General features: G+C 41.5%; 1 long non-coding RNA gene across 1 annotated transcript in view; it reads right to left on the bottom strand.

The window, feature by feature from the left end:
• Positions 1-1,633: 1,633 nt before the first annotated feature.
• Positions 1,634-22,665, bottom strand: part of LOC138565970 (uncharacterized) — a 68,378-nt gene continuing 47,346 nt past the window's right edge. The window contains exon 3 of the long non-coding RNA XR_011301747.1: positions 1,634-3,896. This is a non-coding gene — a long non-coding RNA (uncharacterized lncRNA). The remainder of the gene's footprint in view (positions 3,897-22,665) is intronic.

Raw genomic sequence — 22,665 nt, 5'->3', positions numbered from 1 at the left:
TTCGGGATTCCTCAAGTCCTTATTAAACCTAGCATATTCTTTTTCTAACCTCTCAAATTTCTCTTTCTCAGCCCCTATTTCTTGATAGTATGCAAAGGCCTGAGCCTTGTGCTCTGCTATAAGGGCTTGACTGGCTTCTGTGACCTTCCCTTGTGCTACTACCTGGCTCTGGAGCCCCCTGTTCTCATCACAAATGGCCTCATTTTCTTGTTGTGCCTCTTTTTGTCTGGGAATACTCAGACCATTTTTGTTGCAGAAGATACATCTCCTCATCTGTGCAGTTTTGGTCTGTGTGCCTGATCTAGATCAAATTCTATTTGCCTCATATGTCCCATCAATTTTTCATATTCTGCTTTTAGATCAGTCAGTTCCTGAAGACCTGACTCACTTCTCTCCAGGTCTGTCTTTAATTTGCACACTGCCCGGCATAGGGCATCTTTTTCCTGATACTGGGTGACAATCGGTTCAGTCAGGTTATCTCTCTGTTGTTTTATAGCACCCAACTTCTGGTGTTCCCGGTCAAAATCAGTTTGGGAATGGACTTCTTGAATGATTAACTTATTATTCTCCTCTTCCAATTGCTTGATCTGATTTTGTAAAGTTTCTGTCTCCTCTGAGCAGGCTCTATTTTATGTCACTTGTTGTTTCAATTTTAGTTGACTCTCATTCAGGGAATCAACCCTTTCCTGGCACTCCCCTTTCAGTACAGACAATTTGGCCTGCCGTTCTGAATTATATTGTTGCTGTACTGCCAACTCCTCTTTTGCCCGCTTGATGAGGTTTCCTAATTCTAACTCGCTTTGGCTCGCTTCCATTTTCTCCTCTATCGGCTTTCACTCAATCTGTGTTTGATTTAAAAGCTCAGACTGATTTTGCACAGAGTTTACACTTCTTGGTACTTATCTTCCATGACTATCATGTGGAAGTACATGTACCCAGTAAGCTAGACCATCACAATCTGCTCATATACGGTGGTCTGCATCATGTAAAAGTCAGTCCGGGCTTGATGTAACAGGCCACTGTCCTGCCACACATCCATGTTTACAGAGGTCACCCGTTGCATCATACTGGATAGTCAGGTCTCCTGCCCCTGCTCTGCCCATTCCCCTCTAATGAATAATTTGGACAGAAGGTGCTGCCTAGGCAGGTTGATTTCCACAGTGTTCATTATGAAGAGTGTTCTTCCTTTGGTTATCTATGCAAGGACAACATCTCTACCCTGCTCTTTCCTAGTTTATGGTTACAATATTTTATTTTGAGACACAGCCCTGATACCTAGGGTATGAGCTTTATAACCACCAAAGGTATACTACCTTCAATGGGTTAGTCTGCTGTGTTGGACTGTCATGGGTGAAAACACTTATCTCAATCACGGCACCAGCCCTCACTTTGTCACAATTTTATTACACGGCACACTCCAGTCATGAAACTCCTTCCCCGGCAATGAATGAAGCGCACAATAAAAACGCTTTTATCTTTAATAAACCACAGATTCTTTCTGAGTAGGCCTCCAACCCGTCTCGCACCCAACCTGCACAAACACCCCATGTCACAATGGACTAGGAACCAGGCCAGTATGTATCAATACGATATTTATTAATTTATCATTTAATGAAAATTGAAAAATACTCAAAATACAGCAGCCACCAATATGTGGTAACACAAATGAAATGATTCCTAAAGAACAATTGGTTCAGATATTCTATCACAGTTTAGACATATCTTGTAATAGCACAACAGGAAATAGAACATTATTTAACCAAGTGATAGCATTAAGATTTAGCACTCCCCTTGCAACACTCACTCCCAAACATCAGCTAACTTAATTCCTTTGAATGGAAGGCAGTGGCATGGAGTAAGGACAGAGAGAGAAAAATTGGATGTGGAATAAAGCCCACCACCCCAAGAAAATGAAAACCCTTTTTTTGAAGCAAAATGGCAGAATCGGATTTGGATGATTACTCGCACAACGACTCACAACTGCGGTGGGACAGAATACAAGGAAATCTGTGATGCTACACTGGAGATAGGGGAGCTTAGAGAGTACTAATCAGCACACAGAACAACGTGGACATGAGGGAGGCAAATTGATTTTGGGGAGAAAGCAAATGCAAAAGGAAAATACAAACAGCAAATGGAAATTTGTTTTACACAGGATTTGCAATGACAGGCAGCTAAGGAAAGGGTTTAGTTTTAAAAATCGGAAATCAGTTTTTAAGTACAAGGACAGAGGTACATCACAAATAGGATCATAGGCCAAAAGGGGTTACTCTCAATGGGAATACGGTTTAGGGTTTTCAATGGGACAGATGCAAATTAGGAGTTTGTGGGGTAATGTACACAATGCACGTGTAAATTTGGTTTTCAGTGACACAGAGACTAATTCTTTTGGGGCTATACTTTAATGAATATAGTTACTAAAGAAAGACACAAGGAACAAGGGGGTTAATTTCAAATTTAACCAAATTGCGCCATGAATTTCAATGGGGAATTAATTGATTTACTTCAAAATAATGCTAAGGATTTATACAGACAACTGAGAGCTTTAGCAAAGGAATGTGCTAACATACACAGGATAATACAAAGTCTTCTATGGGAAGGTGAAGAAATTATACTGGCAATTTGGGACTTTCGATGGGATATCCAATGGGGGAAACATTGGGTGCAATGTTACAAAAAGGAAAAGATTTATGCAATTTAGGCTGGGGTTATTTGCTAATTACAAAGTAAGCCTTGGATTGGGATTCTGGAAAGCCAGCTGGACCTCAGGACACTCTGGACAGCTAGGGTAAGAGGTCTGGTCTCTGCTCTCTACTGGATGTGATTCTGTACAGCCAGCTGGATCTCATGACACTCTGGACAGCTAGGCAAGATGTCTGGTCTCTGCACTCCCTTGGATGGTATCAGCTGCCTCCTCTCTGTCCTCCTTCTTCTGTCTCCCTGGATTCCTGGGTGGGTGTGTGTATCTCCCTAACTCTAGTACAGTCCCCCCTTATATAGCACAAATTACATCACTCACTTTGCAATCTAGGGGGAATACTGTATAATTACTCCTGCCCTTGGATAGGACAGCTTGCCATTCCTCTCACCGCCTCCTGGCATGATTGGTTCAAAGGGAGAGAACACCATCTGTCTGTTTGGCATTTTATCACTATTCTTTGTTCTCTTGGCCACTTTTTGACAAAACCCAGTTATGTTCCATAACTTCATATTTCGACTAACCCCTGACATATGAACCAGATATGCAGTTGAGGCTGGTGAGGGGGAGTTAAATAAATCAATTGCCAAATTCATACAATGTAGCAGGACCATTTGGCAAATGTTTGCCCTTTTCACAAAATATATGACAGTTATAACTCTGTAAATGATTAGGCATATTCATAATGTCCATCTCCATCTTTCCACCAACTGTCATATTTGTCCCATTTTTAAATCAGTCAGAAACTAGTCTTTACTGGCCATTTCAGTTCACAAAATCCTAGGAACATGCACTTAGTCTCTAAATAACCGCCTGGAAATTGCATGGAGAAATAGCATAAAACTAAATGATTTCTTATTCTGAGTGTGGCGGAAAATACATAAATTGAAATCAATCTTTTTTTTATGACCCTCTTTGAAGTTTGTCAGTTTCTCTTTAGCAGGGAATGCAGGAAGGTCTCACCCCTCCAAGTCATGCCCCCTCCACACTTCGCTTTCTTTGTCCTTACTGAGCCCCTGCCTTAAAGTCTGGCAGAGGAGGGAATTATGTCACTCTTAATCACATCACATGTTTCTGCGGAATAGTTGACCGGAGGTGCGACTTTCATTGTGAGCGGGGCTTCTCCTTGTGAAGTTTCCTGCTTTTGGGCAAACTGGTTTGTCCGGTGTTGTGGGCCACTTCAAAGGCGATTGAAGACCTGCGGGGAAAAACATAATGTATCATGCCTTAGTCACCCTCCCCCAACAGCATTTTCCTCTGCCCTTTCTGTGTGAGCAGAGCTTTCCTTTCATGGTGGCTTTTTAAAAGTAATTTTTCTTTTTTTTCGCCTTGTGTAAAGTGCTGCCGTTCACATGAAAGGGAAAACCAAGCTTTTTCCAGTTGGAGTGATTCATTTCTGCCCCTCATGTGAATTAAGAGTCAAACAAAGCGATCTTTGGATGTAATGCATACTTCTTGTCATTTCGATGAAATCAGAGCAACGCAGGGCCGTTTTTGGTGAAATGTTTAACTTTTGTCAGTCAGATGGAACAAACAAACGCAGGGCTGTTTTTGGTGAAATGTTTAACTTTTTGTCACTCAAATGGGAGAACAGCAAATGCAGAGCCATTCTTGGTGCGAGTTTTTAACTTTTTGTCATCCAGAAGGAACAAAAGTAAACATATGACCGTTTTCCTGGGTTGCAGTGTTCAAATGCTTGCCACACATGTGCCAGGGAAAGCAAAGCACAGCCGTTTTTGGTGGCAATGTTTAATGCAGCTTTTCACATGACAGGGATGTTTGTTAGGGCCTGTAAATACACCCCACAGTAGTAAACAGACAGCACCTAACATGAGGGATCCTGTAGTCTCATTAATGGTCACGGACCCAGAAATATCCCAAGTTTAGGTACAAGAAAGTTTTATTTTGCCTGTAGTAACCATTTTAACGTTTCTAATTAATTGAATCATCACATTAAATGCAAGAAGATGATTATAACTTACATTGTAAATGTAACTGTTTATATATATATATTCAATATTCAGTAAAAAATCAGTAAAAAAACATTGTTAAAGGGAAGTTATGGTTACACGTAAAAACGAAAAACCCCTGAAATTCGACAGTACGGTAAGCTAAGCAACCATAACTCGCGCCACCACCGTGCACTGCTAAGACTAACACCCAGGACATCAAAGATGACATCACAAATGTCATTGATGACATCACTGATGACATCACCTATGCATTTACTTTTCATGAAAAGTCTGTAGAAGGGATTCTTTTTATAATGTTGACAAAAAAGTGTCAAGGATCATTGCAATAAATATCATGAGGTACGTAGTGCATTAAGCAATGGATTGATATAAATAACATTCTATTATGAAGTTCTTTCCAGTATACTAAACTACTCATGTAGAAACATAGGCATTGTGTGCAGCATAAATGATGGAGGTGCAATATTCATAATCTTTCCATGTTGAATAGTGAAATGATAAATGCTTGCTTATTAGCCTCGGAAAACGAAGCCACATCCGAGGAAGAATAAAATGCCATCAGGACTTTGTCTGCATTTTCAACTTAGACCTCTATTGGGAGCAACAAAGTGACACTCCCTAACTTAATCTGAACAAATTGGTGTTTAGCCTAATGATTTGCTCGTAGCACTATGTTAGGACAGGAATGACTCTGTCTCACTTTTGCTGCTATCACGACTTTACATCTTTTCTTCGCTACTTTGTCTTATCATTCAATTTTCCTTCTAGGCATGCTTCCCCTTCTACCCCGCACCACCGCCCAGATTTGAAACCTACAGGTCATATGATTAAGGAATGTGAATATATAAGGTGTGTGTTTTTCTTCAATTGCTTTTTATTTGTTTTTTCTGTTTATGCCTTCAAGGATAACAAACAATTTTCTGTTCTATGTTTTATGCTGTTAATACAAAACTATTTTGTACCTTTTTACATAGACTGTGTGTCTTTTTTCTTACTTCAGGTATCCCACCTGTTTAGCCAATAGGACTAGATGTGATATTCCCTGCAGCATTAATTGCAACAATTTTGGGTTAACAAAGGGTAGGTTACGGAATAATATTTACCCACCCGGTTTCTCAAAATACAAAACCATGGCACAGCAACACTCTATACTTTATGATGTATTGCTTATTAGAGTTGTGCATACTGTGAAATATGTAATAAGTAGCTAATAAACCACACTTACTCCATAATTGCATTATTACAGATAGAACACAAAGAAGAGTCAACAACACATACAAATATGAGCATATACAGGGAAAGTGAAGTAAGCAAAAAAGCAGCAGTACAACCAAACAATGTTTGTAACCTAACTGATTATCCTCATGCACAGAAATCATTGCTCTGCTTCAAAGCTGCTACTTCCCCTATTTATAACTCATATGATGTAACTGGACCGTAAGAAAAGAAGTGTGAGTACAAAGTATACAAATGTGAGCATATCCAGGGAAAGTACAGTAATAAAAAAAGCAGAACTATAACAAAGTGTTGATAACCTTACTGATTATTTTCATGCATAGAAACCATTGCTGTCTTTCAAGCCTGTGCCTTTCCCTATGTATATGTTTCATATGCTGTGAGTGGACCCTAAGGGAATTACTGTGAACATATATTTGAAGGATAAGTCTACAAATATAGTACCTTTTGAATTTTTAGTTCCTTACTGTTACTGAAGAAACCCATGTGGCCTACATATAGCAGTAAAGGAAAAAAGAGGGAGCCAGACATGTCATATCATCAGTAATGTCATCAATTACATTTGTGATCTCATCTTTGATGTCCTAGGTGTTAGTCTTAGCAGTGCACGGTGGTGGCACAAGTTATGGTTGCTTAGCTTACCATAACCGTCGAATTTCAGGGGGTTTTTGGTTTTACGTATAACCATAATGTCGCTTTAACAACATTTTTTCACTGAATTTCATAGGTTTTTAGTAGCTCAGCTTAACCATAACGCCCTTTAACATAGTGTTTTCATTGACTATATATAGAGATAGATAGCATAAATTTGATAGGTGTTTAGTAGGATTCCCTTAGTTTAAATACATGTAACATATAACATACTAAACCCCCTGTCCTACGCTAGTGGTTCTGATGTTCGTGGACCGTGTGGATGGACTCGGACAACATTAACACTAGCCAAAAACTCAGGGGGTATCTTATATTGTTATATCATGAAAAAAACACTAAACATGTTCAAAAAGCAGCACATAAATAAATTACAATCAATAATAAATAAGAAGTGAAACTGTATATGTAAGACACCAACAGTCCAATTCTATACCATATGCAATATAATGGAATATAACCAAAAGAAAATAAATATGCCTCCAGCAGAATTACCTCACAGAAACTGCACGGAAAAATCAACAGCACACCTACGCAGCAGAAACAGCAAAACTTAAAAAGAAACTAGTAAGTACACTACGTTAATTTTATATATTTATAAACATTCTGTATTAGATACACTAAAAGTATATTTTTTAATTATTTACACAGGAATGTCTAGTACTTTGGAATGGCTAGAACAACATTTTCCTCGGGATGAAATGAGTGAAAACAGTGATACTAATGGTACACACTACACTTCTGTAAATAAACCAATTAATAACCATTACTTTATGTGTACTTACCATATAATTTCTTTTAACAGACCATACAGACATTAAACACAATACAGAAACAGACACCTTGGAAACTCATCTGCAGCGGGTGGAGCAAAAAATGGATCTGTTAATGAGAAATTTCATTCTTTTAAAAAAAATTGTGGAGGACCATATAAAGGTAAAAATTAAATATCACTGTCCCACATGTACCTGTACCCCTTCTCCATGTCCCAGCCAAACATCCCCAAAAACTCTCCAGCAAGAAAAACATTATGATGAGACTTCAATCCCTTAACCCCTACTATCCAAAGTGTACAAATCCCTAGCTCCCCTGTATTTGTATCAGTTTCTGCTTTCCCCTCTCTTTCATCATTGTTATACAATAATAAAATATTATGTGTGATGTTACTATATTCCTCTGTCTTTTTAAAAATAAAAAGGCAGTTAGGGTGTCCGCGGACAGCGCGGGTTTCGATGTCCGCAATTAGCCAAAATGGGGGTGTACTAAGGACACTATACCTGCTTGCACTGTCCGCAATCAAAATTGAGGTGTCCTTAGGACACCCAAGAATCTGCCCATCCGCAATTAACCAAAATGGGGGTGTCCTAAGGACACTATACCCGTTCGAACTGTCTGTAATCAAAATGGACGTGTCCTTAGGACACACAAGATGTCCGCCTGTGCGCAATTAACTGAAAAGGCGGTGTCCTAAGGACACTATACCTGTTCGCACTGTCCGTAGTCAAAATGAAGGTGTCCTGAGGACACTAAATCCGTCCGCATATCCATAAGTATTCGAATTAAGGTGTCCTAAGAAAATTCCCTCTGTTCGCATTGTCCGCAGCCAGAATTAATATTTCCATAGAACATATATCCCATCTGCCTGTCTGCAAAGTTGTGACGCACATTTATTTTGTTCGGGGACCTGAACACTGTCCGTAGAACACCCGCACGCATGAGTATCACACCCTTGGCTCCTACAAACATTGTGCCTGTCTGCAACTGTCTGCCACACGTATGTCGCACTTTTAATTAGTTCGTGGACAGGAACATTGTCCGTAGAACTCACGCACGCATGCGCACAACGACCCCCTCATTTGGTGTTTTACGGACAGCCGCCCCATTCGCGAACGTGTCCGCAACGTCATCATGTGACCGCAGCCACGCTAAGTGTGGGTCCTTGTTCGCGAACACTGTCTGGGCCCCAGGAGATTTAAAAAGTGCTTTTTTGAGCAATCCAAGGTATTTTCCTGTGAAAGTTCACTCTTGCACATGTCCCAGACAATGTCCCTGATGAACTACATACTTTTTTGAACTTTTTGAGCCTTTCTTGGTGTTTGAAGTGTTTGCGGACAGCGCGGGTGTCTGCGAAGTGTGCCCCAGCACCCCTATAAAAGGCCACACCCCAGAGCTGTTCCTTATTCTGTTTTTGGCTTCCAGGACAGAGACTGCTCCTTCTTGCATTAGATTGATCTTGCTCTTTCCTGTGCTCTTTCCTGTCTGCAGACTGTTCGCATTCTGGTGGTTCCTGACACCATTGAAAATGGCAACCATGGCTGCTGCTGCTCCTGCTGGTGCTACTTCTGCCTCAGCAACACCCCCACCCCCTCCACCACCACCACCTCTCCAAGGACCTGCAGAGGCGAACAGTTGTGAGGATCCAGAGGAGAGTGATGAAGAGGATGATGAGGATGAGCTAGTGGAAGTCCCTACTACTAGTTCTCACTGTGAATCTTGGGTGTTGAGGTTATTTACCACTCTTGGTGGAGTACCGAAAGCTTGTGCAAACAAGGTGTGCTGCAATCAGTGCCAGTTGGTACTGAGTCGTGGCAAACTGGGTTTGTACAGCTATGGTACTACATCAAAGAAGCGACACCTAAAGTCTATTCGTAAGGTTGTACCTTGCAATAAACCTAGTAGGTTGAGTTCCTCTGCAGCATCCTCTGTTTCCGCTCCTGACACCACAAGAGACACTCCTATGGGGCAGCGCATCCCTCTGGCTGCCTCGCAGGCCCTACGTGGTGCTGTCGACCCTTACCTTTGGAGGGTCACAGTATTGTGCATGTACTGCTACACAGTACTCTGCAGAGGGGAGAACCTTCAAAGTGCTTTTGAGGCTGCAGTCCGGGAGCATGATAAGAACTGCTACCTACCTGAATAAGGCCCACCTTACATCTTCCTTTAAAAAACAAAAAAAATATAAAACAACAAAAAACAAAAAAAAAGGCTCTTTTCAGAGCTGCCTTTCACAGTTCAAAAATAGAAGTGTCAATGAAATGCTTCGGGGCCCTGTGCATTTGTTACAGTCAATGGACAGTCCGCGGACCTCTAAATCTTTTGGGGTGCTGCCCTGTCAGAACCATTGCACTTTTCTCTGGGAGGAAATGATGGCTCTGAAAAGAGCCTTTTTCTGGTGTTTTTTTGTGTTTCAAAAACTTCAAATGGTCAACACCTACTGCAAAATAGATTGCTGTAATTCCAAAAAAGGTCGCAATGCATTTTGTATATTTCGCAGAAAAATCTGATTGCCAGAAAAATGTGTGTACTACGAAACATAATATTTTCATTGTGAAAAGAGGACATGCCAACATCTCTCAAAAAGGCACAAACAGCCTTGTCGACATTGCGCCTCACTTTCTCCATTTCTGGACCAAATGAAGAAGAACGCATCCACATTTGTCTCTGCGCAATACGAGAAAAAATTACTCGGGACTTTGGAAACATATCCATGACTTTCCCAAGTCCTTCTTTCATTGCAAATTGCAAAGAGATTCCAGGGACATGGCCTAAACTGTTCCCTCCACAATGAATAATAATAATGTCTGGAAGACACTGTGTCACCAAAGTAGCACACAGACCTACCAAATCCAACCACTTCATTCCACCCACTCCATGCCAGTGCACTTCCACATGAGGGAATCCAAGATGTGCAGCCACTCCACAGCAATCTGCATGCACCTCGAACCAATTTATCCAGGAATCTCCCAAAATCCAGACATTCTGCTTTATGAAACACACAGCCATGGCTATCCGCTCTCCTCTCAGGAAAAAGACTTTCTGACATAGTCTCTCCTTACACATCACACCCAGTAAACCTTATTGACCAATCCCTTGCTCTCCTAAGTCTCATTTGCATGCCTCTCAACCTCAAAATCCATGAATGTATTACGCGCTATCCACAACAGCCGCGGTGTCCGCCGAGCACGTAACACTGGGGCAGCCCTTTTACCCTTTCCACTTCACTCTCTACACCATTCCCTCATTGGCTACTGTTAAGCAGTCACACAAACATCCACCAATCACATCCAAGAACTCTACATCTAAATCCATCATCACAGTTCAGCACTTTAGATGTACAGTTGCTCACTCTGAGTACAATTGGGCTTTTATTGCAAAGCACCTACCGTAACTACTACAAAATTCTCCAACATTTCTACTTGCAAAATCATGCACATCTAAATGCATAACCACAAACTACAGGTATGACTTTTTTCTAGACAGTACATGTACAGCTCTTGTATAAATGCATTTAAACAGGGTAACTGCCACTTACCCTGTATAACCTGTAAAAAAAAGCTTACTGTCATTTCTCCCATCTGCTATGATCAAGTGTCACTTGCAAAGCTGTCTGCTCTCCAAATTTGTATTTACCCATATTACTAACTGTAATGTGCAAACTATTATTTTGTTCACTAATTCCATCATTTATGTAACCACTGCCACCTATGTATCCACATTTCAACCATAATAGCATTTAATGCATTATAGTGCATAGGATGTACATACAATTTCCTTTCTATACATTCTGCATATTTAACATACATTCTATCATTTGTACTTTCTTTAGAAATGATTATAATAGTAATCACATTGACAAGGGGGGTCCTGGGAGTCTCTCTGCCAGACATTAGTCCTGGTTACGAGAGACTTACCCAGAGTCTTTAGCTCACTATTCTTAGAGAGGCACAGATCCCCCCTACTGATGAGGTCCAACCAGACCGAAACACGTGTCTGGGGTTTCTGTTGGTACTCTTGTTCAGAGGAGAATTGCCTAGCATTTCGGTGCTGGACTGCCCCAGGGCAGGACAAGGACTGATATGTTTGGGATATTTCTTCTCTGTGAAAGATAGTGAGCTAAAGACTCTGGGTAAGTCTCTCGTAACCAGGACTAATGTCTAGCAGAGGGACTCCCAGGACCCCCCTTGTTAATTTGCATATTTAAGTAACTTTGGGTCTCACCCTAAATTACTAGGGGAATACAGACGTGGGCCCCTTGCTCACTATTCTTAGAGAGGCACAGATCCACCCTACTGATGAGGTCCAACCAGACTGAAACACGTGTCTGGGGTTTCTGTTGGTGCTCTTGTTCAGAGGAGAATTGCCTAGCATTTCGGTGCTGGACTGCCCCAGGGCAGGACAAGGACTGATATGTTTGGGATATTTCTTCTCTGTGAAAGATAGTGAGCTAAGGACTCTGGGTAAGTCTCTCGTAACCAGGACTAATGTCTGGCAGAGGGACTCCCAGGACCCCCCTTGTTAATTTGCATATTTAAGTAACTTTGGGTCTCACCCTAAGTTACTAGGGGAATCCAGACGTGGACCCCTTGCTCACTATTCTTAGAGAGGCACAGATCCACCCTACTGATGAGGTCCAACCAGACCGAAACACGTGTCTGGGGTTTCTGTTGGTACTCTTGTTCAGAGGAGAATTGCCTAGCATTTCGTTGCTGGACTGCCCCAGGGCAGGACAAGGACTGATATGTTTGGGATATTTCTTCTCTGTGAAAGATAGTGAGCTAAAGACTCTGGGTAAGTCTCTGGTAACCAGGACTAATGTCTGGCAGAGGGACTCCCAGGACCCCCCTTGTTAATTTGCACATTTAAGTAACTTTGGGTCTCACCCTAAGTTAATAGGGGAATCCAGACGTGGACCCCTTACTCACTATTCTTAGAGAGGCACAGATCCACCCTACTGATGAGGTCCAACCAGACCGAAACACGTGTCTGGGGTTTCTGTTGGTACTCTTGTTCAGAGGAGAATTGCCTAGCATTTTGGTGCTGGACTGCGCCAGGGCAGGACAAGGACTGATATGTTTGGGATATTTCTTCTCTGTGAAAGATAGTGAGCTAAAGACTCTGGGTAAGTCTCTCGTAACCAGTACTAATGTCTGGCAGAGGGACTCCCAGGACCCCCCTTGTTAATTTGCATATTTAAGTAACTTTGGGTCTCACCCTAAGTTACTAGGGGAATCCAGATGTGGACCCCTTGCTCACTATTCTTAGAGAGGCACAGATCCACCCTACTGATGAGGTCCAACCAGACCGAAACACTTGTCTAGGGTTTCTGTTGGTACTCTTGTTCAGAGGAGAATTGCCTAGCATTTCGGTGCTGGACTGCCGCAGGACAAGGACTGATATGTTTGGGATATTTCTTCTCTGTGAAAGATAGTGAGCTAAACACTCTGGGTAAGTCTCTCGTAACCAGGACTAATGTCTGGCAGAGGGACTCCCAGGACCCCCCTTCTTAATTTATAATAGTAATCAGACAAAAAACACACAGCTATCTAACAAAGTGTCATTTCATGTTAAATGACGGGACAAATAAGAGTATAATTATAGGAGAAGGTTTTCTAGTGTGTTACAAAATGACACGTAGTCAGGATGAGTACATGCATCTGTTACGCTCACCTGATATCCCCGGGGGTACCTGGAAGGCTCTGAGACCTGGAACCCTGGATGCATAGTTGCCCAGTGCTGAATAATGAATCTGCAATTACAGAAGGGAGGATTTGTCATAACTGTCTGTAATGGATGGATCTCCCACCTCCCTCTGACCGATTCCCTTCCCACTGGGTTCTTTTCTCACCTTAGTTATTTGTAGGGTGAGCTATCCATCCTGCATTTCTTGTGCTGGGGCGCGTGACATTTGTTGGCGAGCTGTCCGAGTTGCTTCACTGGTGCAGTACGCCTTCCTTGGGCCCAAGCCTGCTGTGACCCTGAATCTGCTGGTAGACAGGTAGGTTTAATTGTAAGTCTTTGTTCTGTTTATGGTGGTAATTCGTTAATGTCCTTATCTCCTTCTTTTCAGGTGCGAAGGTCTTGATGCTGGCGTGCCGGATGGAGAGGCACTTTTCTAGGTAAGTGAAGCACGAAGCGCAGCGCCTTTATTGTCTTTTAAAGCTAACCTGTGTTTTCCTCTTCTTCTCCTCGCAGGCCGCTGTGGTGCTGTGAGTGGATGAGAGAGCAATGAAAACCAGGCCGCCGGAATCCGTTAAGGTAAGTGCAGTGCTGTTGTTTAATATTGAAAGTGAACCTGAATATGTCTCTTTTCCTTTGCAGATGTTGCTGTGGTGCTCTGGATGGAAGCGTGGCGTAGCGCGATGGAATTCAGGTAAGACTGATGGAATTCGATGTTTTGTCAGCGCACGTTCTAATATTGTTTTTCCCTTTCTCGTTGTTGCAGGTCGCAATGTTCGAACAACAGCTGTGGTAGCGGTTTGCCGGAAGTCCTTAAGCTAGTACTCAAAGGTAAGTGATGTTTCTTCTTCTCTCGGTTTCCACAGATTCCAGCCCACTTGAGACGCTGAGTGCTGGATGCTGTTTTCTCAGGTAAAACAGAATAATCTTGTTCTTGTTCTTCCAGGATTACAGGAAGATGCTGAAGACCAGGAGCTGGACACGGTGACCGTCACGCTGCTGGTTGCAGAATAACATGAAGCGTGTTCTGCAGTCAGGGTGTGGTTTCTATAGCCCAGGTAAAGTAATACCAGGGACAGTAGTTCCAGGCATGCCACACCCAAAACACTATACTGCATGGCTTGGTTCTTAGAACTAGACTATGTGGGTGCTTCCATGTTGGGTTTAAAGGCCCATGTACATAAATGGGACCTAGTTTGAACAATGCTTCCTTCCTACACATGAGCCTGGTGCCCAAGGCGCCAGGACTGGCTCCAGGAGCCCCTTTGCAGTGGTTTTAAGGCCCTCAGGGTTCTGGTGGGAGCCTGCTTGTGGCACAACTTGTGCCCCCCTCACAGTGGTCATGACAGCATCTTTATTCATGCACACATATAGCCAATATAATTTTAAAGGCTTCCAGCTGAAACAACACCACTGCCTCTACAACTGTTCTTGCAATCTAGACAGCTCTCTCATTCCAGCTCGTTGCCCATTCCGTTCTAGAATGTACAACAGCATTCAACTATGCACAGGTGCAGTCATGTCTATCACATAATGTACAATTATGTACAGTGTTGTAAAGAAATACATAAAACATCTCCCCCTTCACTTCAGTCTGCAACGCAAGAACCAGATCCTTCATTGCAACCATTACTTTATTTCAGAATCTCCCATCTCCAAGCACCACAGAATCACCCAGTCGTTTGGTAATCACCTGCTGATTAATAAACTTCTGAACCCATCAAATCCTTCTGCTTTATTTCCCACACCTTCACAAATGCATACATTGCATGCTTTTCACCACAGTTCCTGCCATTTACCCTGTAAAAATAGCAAAAAAGCATGCAATTATTTCTTCTATCTCCTAACATCCGATAACACCGCCTTAAGAAGCCACGTCTGCTCTGTGCGCTTACTATTGTAATCATTTCTAAAGCACGTTCACCTAACACATTCTAAGTAAAATATACCGAATGCATAGGCAAAGGAAAGTGCACGTACATTCTATGCACAGTTATCAGAAAGCACTACTACTGCAAAAACAAAGAAATCCATGTCTACATTAACAACAGTGCTATAAACACACATATTTACTACCTTCTTTCTTTTACAATTGCAAAAACAACTGCAAGCTGACTGGATTCACACATACAGCCTGATTCATTGAATTATCTGCTCGTAAAATGCAGATTTGCGTGCCATTCTGCCCGAAAATCCCTGTTTGAGGTATTGGGATTTTCGGGCAGATCTGCGTTTTACGCGCAAATAATTCCATGAATCAGGATAATGGTCAAGTATCACTTGGTAAGAAAACCTTCACAACAGTAGGTATAATCTACCACGCAGGAGCCACAACCAATGCAGGTCACTACAACGCATATATAGAAAAGAGTTGTGGATGGTTTGAATGTAATGATACTACCATTACTCTAAAACAGAGATTACCAGCAAATCTTGTAAACGCTTACTTAATATTCTTAAAACCAAAATTTAATTACTAATCTGTGTATGAACATAAACAAAACTTCAACTTCAAAACTATGAACAGTTAGAATACACCAACAGGTATATAACTGCCCCAAGATTCTGCAACAAACAAACCGATAAATGAATATCACTAAAATCAAACAAGAAATATACAGTTAGAATATGCCAACAGGTATCTACTGCCCCAAAAATCTGCAACAAGCCAACAGACAGATGAATACCACTAAAATGGAAAAAGAAATAAAGAAATAGACTGCACCAACTGCTATCTAATTGCAACAATACTACCACCACTTCCAAATCAAAAACCATACACCTATTCAATTCCTCCTATTGAAATCAATGAAACAAATATATTGTACCACAACATAGAAAGTTTATTTTTTAATCCATCATGGATTTTTTTCCCACAGATGCAATGATTTAATGAGCAAACACAGGAACTGAGCAAATTGCACAGTGCATTGGTTTGAACTATAGTATGTCTAAAGTATTAAGTATGAGGGTCGACAAAATACAGAAATGTCTACTATGCAATGCAATACTCATTATAAACTACCTACACTAACATGTGATTTTTTCTTTTATCACAGTGATTGAAAACAAAATGTCTGCTCCAACTACCCATTTCATGAAAAAAATGCATACAACAACTAAAGGTCAAACAGTAAGTATATAATGATGGGACTCACAAACACCACAGCATAACACACCCATTCAAGCAAACACCTGGCCATAGACCACAATCAAAAATGTTTGCTTCCATGGGTATCTTATGCTGCAGCGCGTGTTGCCAAACACTGCAATCTTGACTGCATGGCCTGACCAAAACTGTACATACAGCCTCAACAAAGGAAACAGTAAGTATATATTAATTAGACTCACAAACACTGCAACATAACACAGCCATGCAAATGAAGACCTCACCAATAAATACAACCCAAAATGCGTAGAGTCTTTAATACCAACATTCTAAACACAATCTAACAAACAAACTAACACACATCATCTCACTATCTCACTATTACACTACTGCCAATCAGTACACACATTTCTGAAAACATATCCCCTAAGCAGCCCACATACCACAGTCAAAATGTTTGGTAGCATGGGTGTGTTATGCTACAGTGATTGTGGCTAGGGCCTAGAGTCTTAGGTGAATGGCCGAAGGGCCGTAGGCCTTTGGCCATGCACCCAAGACTCTAAGCCCTGGCCACAACCACCGCACAACATAACACACCCATAGAAACAAACACCTACCAAATGACCACAACCCAAAAAACTTAGTTCATCCACCTCAAAGCCTATCCACCTCAATTAACATTCTAAAAAATAATTTCAACCAATGCACAAACTCTTCAATACATACCCTCTTCACCCAATGCTCTACTAATGATCCAAAAGCAACATCATACTAAAGTAAAATAGCCAGTAGTACGCCCAGTGTTTCGATGTTCGCGGACAACCGCGGTGACCACGGACACTGCAAACACGTCAAGGCCTTCTACCGCCTAAACAAATACAGCATTTGACCCATCTCTTACTCCCCCACCCTCTCCAAGCACTCCTACACACCAACACACTCCCCAAAATTGGGTTTATGCTCACTTCCACGCTGTGCTGTCCGCGGATCCAATATGGCGGGCACATCGAAACAATGTGACTCACCTCACGCTTCATCCCAGCCAATCAGAAAACACTTTGCATGTCCGCACACATGACGCAAGCTGATTAGCCAATCGGTGTCCTGTCCGCAGAGCGAACAGGGAAGTGTGTCCGCGGAGCGGACATAGATATGACTAATTTTTTTAGACCTACTTTTTGGTTGTTTTAAAAACAACTACTAGATGGATTTTCACCAAATTTACAAAAGCACGCTTTCGGAACCAAGCCAATATTCCTACCGCAAATTTGGTTAAAATCCGTCCAGTGGTTTGGGCTGTAGGCGCGACAGACATTTTTTCTCCATTCTGTCTATGGGAAAAAAAGAAATGTTAGGACCCCCCCCATAACTTTGCCCCCCTGGATCAAACCTCACTAAACTTTGCAAAATAATTCAGTGTGGGCCATATACATTTTTGCAAAGTTTGGTGAGGATTCATCCACGGGGAGCGAAGTTATAAGCCGCCCAAAAAGTCCTCTTCCTATGGGTTTAGCAACTTAACCGTAACTACATGGACGCTACCGCAGGCCATGTAATATATATATATATATATATATATATATATATATATATATATATATATATATATATATATATATATATATATATATAGTATTTATGGTTAAGTTGCTGTTTCCATAGGAAGAGCACTTTTTGGGCGGCTTATTACTCGGCTCCCCCTGGACGAATCCTCACCACAGTTTGCAAAAAAAGTATATGGGCCACTCTGAATTGTTTTCCAAAGTTTGGTAGGGATTCGTCCAGGGATGCCAAAATTATGGGGGGGTCCCAAAACGTATTTTTTTCCCATAGACTGAATGGGGGAAAAACTTTGCGCACGGCTACAGGCCAAACCACTGGATGGATTGTCATCATTTTTGCAGCAGGGGTAGGAGCTTGTTCCCCAAGGCATGTTTTTGTACATTTTGTGAGCAATCCTACTGTAGTTTCCTTTAAAATGATCAAAAAGTAGCACTCTAAGAATGAGTGATATCTATGTCCGCTCCGCGGTGCCACTTCCCTGTTTGCTCAGTGGAGCATATTTCTATTGGCTAATCGATGGCATGCTGTACGGCAAGATGCTGCGCTTTCACCGATTGGTTCTGCTGCAGCGTCAAGTGCATAGCGTTCTTTTGATACGGCCGCCATGGTCATTTAGCTTTTGTGTTGTACGCCGAAATCCCTGCAAACAAACCCTTATGGAACACTGTGTGGAAAGGTAAGCATTACTTATATGTGGCAGTAGAAAGTGAAACAGTGCTTAGTTCTTGTTACCACTATCGTGCCGTGCAGTGAAACCTGGTAGGCAATGTACGACAAGTCCTTACTGCGTCTATGTAAGAAGCCACCACCAAAAGTACTGCGGTTACACTGGCGTCCTATATTTTGCAATCTGAGGCAGCCACCTGCACAGTTTCGTAAACACAGCGCGTCTGCACGTGGTCGGGAGTAACGGTTCTCATGATTGACTGCTGCTATGTTGTTGCAAAATGAGAATGTATTTGCGTTCGGAGTGAAGGTCAGTTCATTTTATTTCATTTTTCCAGTAGGGCATCAGTGTGGTCGCACATGTACCAGACCTCATAAGGGTCAATTGTTTTTCGACCTTGACGTACAAGGAACGGAGACAGAAAGAATGTAGGGAGTCACAGTTTGTGAAACATTCCCTTTGATAAGTTATGCTTCAAAAAGATTTGTGAGGCACATGAAATATCAGTTCCCGAGGACGTCTTCCTGCAAACAACTACTGTGTGACTGCGGAGGCCGAAATGGAGGCAGTGCATATCATGTAAGCTTATTTTTCAGGCCGGTACACCAAACTGCCATTATTTACTTAGTCTGAAATATTTTTTTTTTACTAGTAATGCATTTGGAAGTTTGTGTGCCGTTGAAATTTCAGATTGCACATTACCGCCGTCTGTACGATGTCACTACAATTTCCACTATTACCTATGAAATGTATGTGGCATTGCTATTTTTTTACCTTTTATGCAGATTGTACATTGACACCGTGTGTAGGGAGTTAGTACATTTCCCCATATAACATTATTTGTTTATATAAATGTTATGTATTACACCTTACATTTCCGCAAAGGCTTCGTATTGATAGACATTTTTTGTCATTTTCCTCTCAGTTATATCCTTCCATATTGCGAATGTCATGGATTGCAGCGCCCGAGTGATGTTTATTTTAATCGTCAAGTGCAGCTACTCATCACTGGTTGTATGTGCATCATTATTGAATGGGATGACCGCATCGGACCTCTATGTCCGTACGCAGTTGTAGCAGTAAGAAGCAACATACCATCCTTTCTGGTGTCATAGTTCACAGCCATTCACGTCGCCTTGTAAATCACTGTGACAGCAATACGCCTACTGTGTCAATGACGCATCATTTCAGTGTGGTTAAACAACAACGTCACTATTGCCACTAACATTATAAGTAACATACCTTACTTTCTGATGGACATCACAGCGATTGCCGCCGTCTTGTCAATGAATGTGAGAGGAAACCGACTACTGTGTCGCCACTGCATACTGTGTGTGTGATAAAGACTGTGGCGCCAACGCATGGTGATTGTGTGGGAAAACATCAACGTGACCGTCAAAATTAACCTTTTCATTGTGCAGCAGACAGACAAACTTCCAATTTCTTGGCAACTGAGAAAAGGGTGATGATTTAGCGCTGTGCATTGTGAAATAAAAGTACCTTACTACTTTTTACATGTTAGTGTTTTTTTTACCAATTTCATGTTTCCCTTCACAATGTGCCATGCTACATTGCAGGTTGTAGTATGTTCTTTAATAGGTGCTGTATCACGGTACGTAAGTCTTTATGGAATCATTTGTTTACGCTGCCAAGGTACATTATCCAGAACGCTATTGCATACCACTTGCTTTGACAATGTAAGGCTCAATGCCATCTATTATGCTTTCGTGCCGTTAGGGTACTTTTGTTACCCAGATGCCCCAATTACCAAGAGCAGTTCTGCATGAAGACGCTATGTTGTCATATTTGCTATCTTTCTAAAAGTGGAAAAATGAGATCCGGTGCAGTGAAAGTATTTGCTGTACAAAAACGTTTCAAAAGCTATGCTTCCTTATACCTTCTCACTACACATTTCTTCACCCATTTCTCCTTGTGACACTTACACAAAAATGTGTGCACAGGTTGGATGTAATGGTGTTGCTTGCAATATTTCTGCCATTAGTGCACTTCACTTCACATGGTTTGTTGTGATTTTGTCCACACATTAGAAGACTAATTCTTTGCCTTCTGTACGCACATTTTTTCCAAACATATTCCCTGTATTTTCCACACATTTATGGAAAGATCATTGCGCACGAACAAACACCTTTGTGTTTTACATGAGGTAGTGTTTTCACACTTCACAAGTGTCATCATGTACATAAGAAAACAACGGTACGCCTTTCGTCTCTGAAGGGTACGCTGTAGGTATGCTTACAGACCACAATGTTGGTGTGGTAAATACTGCCATTTACTGGTTGGGACAAAACATTGCATTGCAGTCACCATGTCCACCAGGCACTGCCTTTCTGCTAAAGGTGGTGCTGATAACCACACATTTTAGAACGAATACAAATCTTCTTCGCCCACTACGGTCATACGTTTTCCTTTTTTACTTTCTGGCAGCTGTAATGGAAAGCGGCAAAAGACTTTCTATGCAACGGCCGTCTTCCCTTTCCATGGTGGCCATCTTGTAAAAGGATTTGTTTTCTTTAAACGGGAACACCGGAGGCGTTCCGGTTGAAGATAAAAAATCATTTTTTTTGGTGCAATGGATTAGTGCCGTATAATCTGTATAGCTAATGGCATTGAGCCCCCAATCTTTTAAGGTGCAGTGGGGTTTACAGATTCAAAGACCTTGGTAGGCACTCTTCTTCTATTGTGGTGCAAACTTCTTTGCCTCCTGTACGCACATTTTTGCCAAACATATTCCCTGTATTTTCCATACATTTATGGAAAGGTCATCGCGCACGAACAAACACCTTTGTGTTTTACATGTGGTAGCGTTTTCAAACTTCACAAGTGTCGTCATGTACATAAGAAATCAACGGTACGCCTTTTGTCTCTGAAGGGTACGCTGTAGGTATGCTTACTGGCCACAATGTCGGGGAGGTAAATACTGTCATTTACTGGTTGGGACAAAACATAGCATTGCAGTCGCCATGTGCACCAGGCACTGGCTTTCTGTTAAAGGTGTTGCTGATAACCACACATTTTAGAACGAATACAAATCTTCTTCGCCCACTACGGTCACACGTTTTCCTTTTTTACTTTCTGGCAGCTGTAATGGAAAGCGGCAAAAGACTTTCTATGCAAGGGCCTTCTTCACGTTCCATGGTGGCCATCTTGGAAACGGATTTCTTTGATTCAAACGGGAACGTCGGAGGCGTTCCGGTTGAAGATGAAAAATCCTTTCTTTTGGTGCAATGGGTTAGTGCCGTAAAATCTGTATTTGTAATGGCATTCAGCCCCCATTTTTTTAGGGTGCAATGGGGTTTACTGCTTCAAAGACCTCAGTATGCACTCTAGCATCTATTGTGCTGCAAACTTGCCCTGTTGAGTTGTGAACAGGAATTGTTTCAGTTACAAGTTCATATAACAATATACAATGTCCTTCCGCACTATCAACGACTCACCCATATTATTGTGAAGTGTGTCTGAGTTTTGTACCATGTGGCCATGCTGTGCTACAGCATATGCTACTGTGCAATTTGTAGAAAGATGGGCAGTGCAGTCGAATGTTGCTTTACAGTATGCTTATGTGTTACTATTGGAATCCTTCTAAATAATCAATAAACATTTTGGTCAACTTATGTGATGATTCACTTACAGTACTGCCAACGTATGTAAATAATTAAAAAAACGTTTCTCAAGGGGACATTATGGTTACGTTGCCCTACTAAAAACGTCCAAAATTCACTAAAAAAAACTTTGTTAAAGGGACATTATGGTTAAGGACATTTGTCATGTCATCTTTGATATACTGGGTGTTAGTCTTACCAGTGCACGGTGGTGGCGCGAGTTATGGTTGCTTAGCTGACATAAAAGAAAGGGGCTAAAGAAGTGATGGCGTCAGTGATGGCATCAATGACATGAGTGGGGGCATCTTTTATGTTCGGGGTGGTGGTGGTAGCAGTGGAGGGTGCTGATGGGAAAAATGGGTGATTAGCCTACCATAACTCCCGAATTTCAGGCGTTTTTAGATTTTAATTGTAATCATAAGTCCTTTTTACAAAGTTTTTGTACAGAATGGCATAGGTTTTTAATAGGGCAACTTAACCATAACGTCCCTTTAACAAAGTTTTTTTGTAGTGATATATATGTATATATATATCACTACAAAAATTTATGTTCCTTGATAATGCATTATGTGTAAGGTTGCTTAGCAACTAAAATTACAATAAAATAAAAAATAAATAAAAAAAGCCATATCTTCCCTGCTGAGAAGTGTTCGAAGTGACCCATTAAAACTATAGCAGCCCCGCAGAGAAAACCT

The sequence above is a fragment of the Ambystoma mexicanum genome, chromosome 2p, assembly GCF_040938575.1.
Source record: "Ambystoma mexicanum isolate Mex_15411 chromosome 2p, UKY_AmexF1_1, whole genome shotgun sequence".
In the NCBI taxonomy this organism is placed as follows: domain Eukaryota; kingdom Metazoa; phylum Chordata; class Amphibia; order Caudata; family Ambystomatidae; genus Ambystoma; species Ambystoma mexicanum.
The sequence above is the reverse complement of the archived record's forward strand: the minus strand, read 5'-3'. Positions and strand labels throughout refer to the sequence as shown.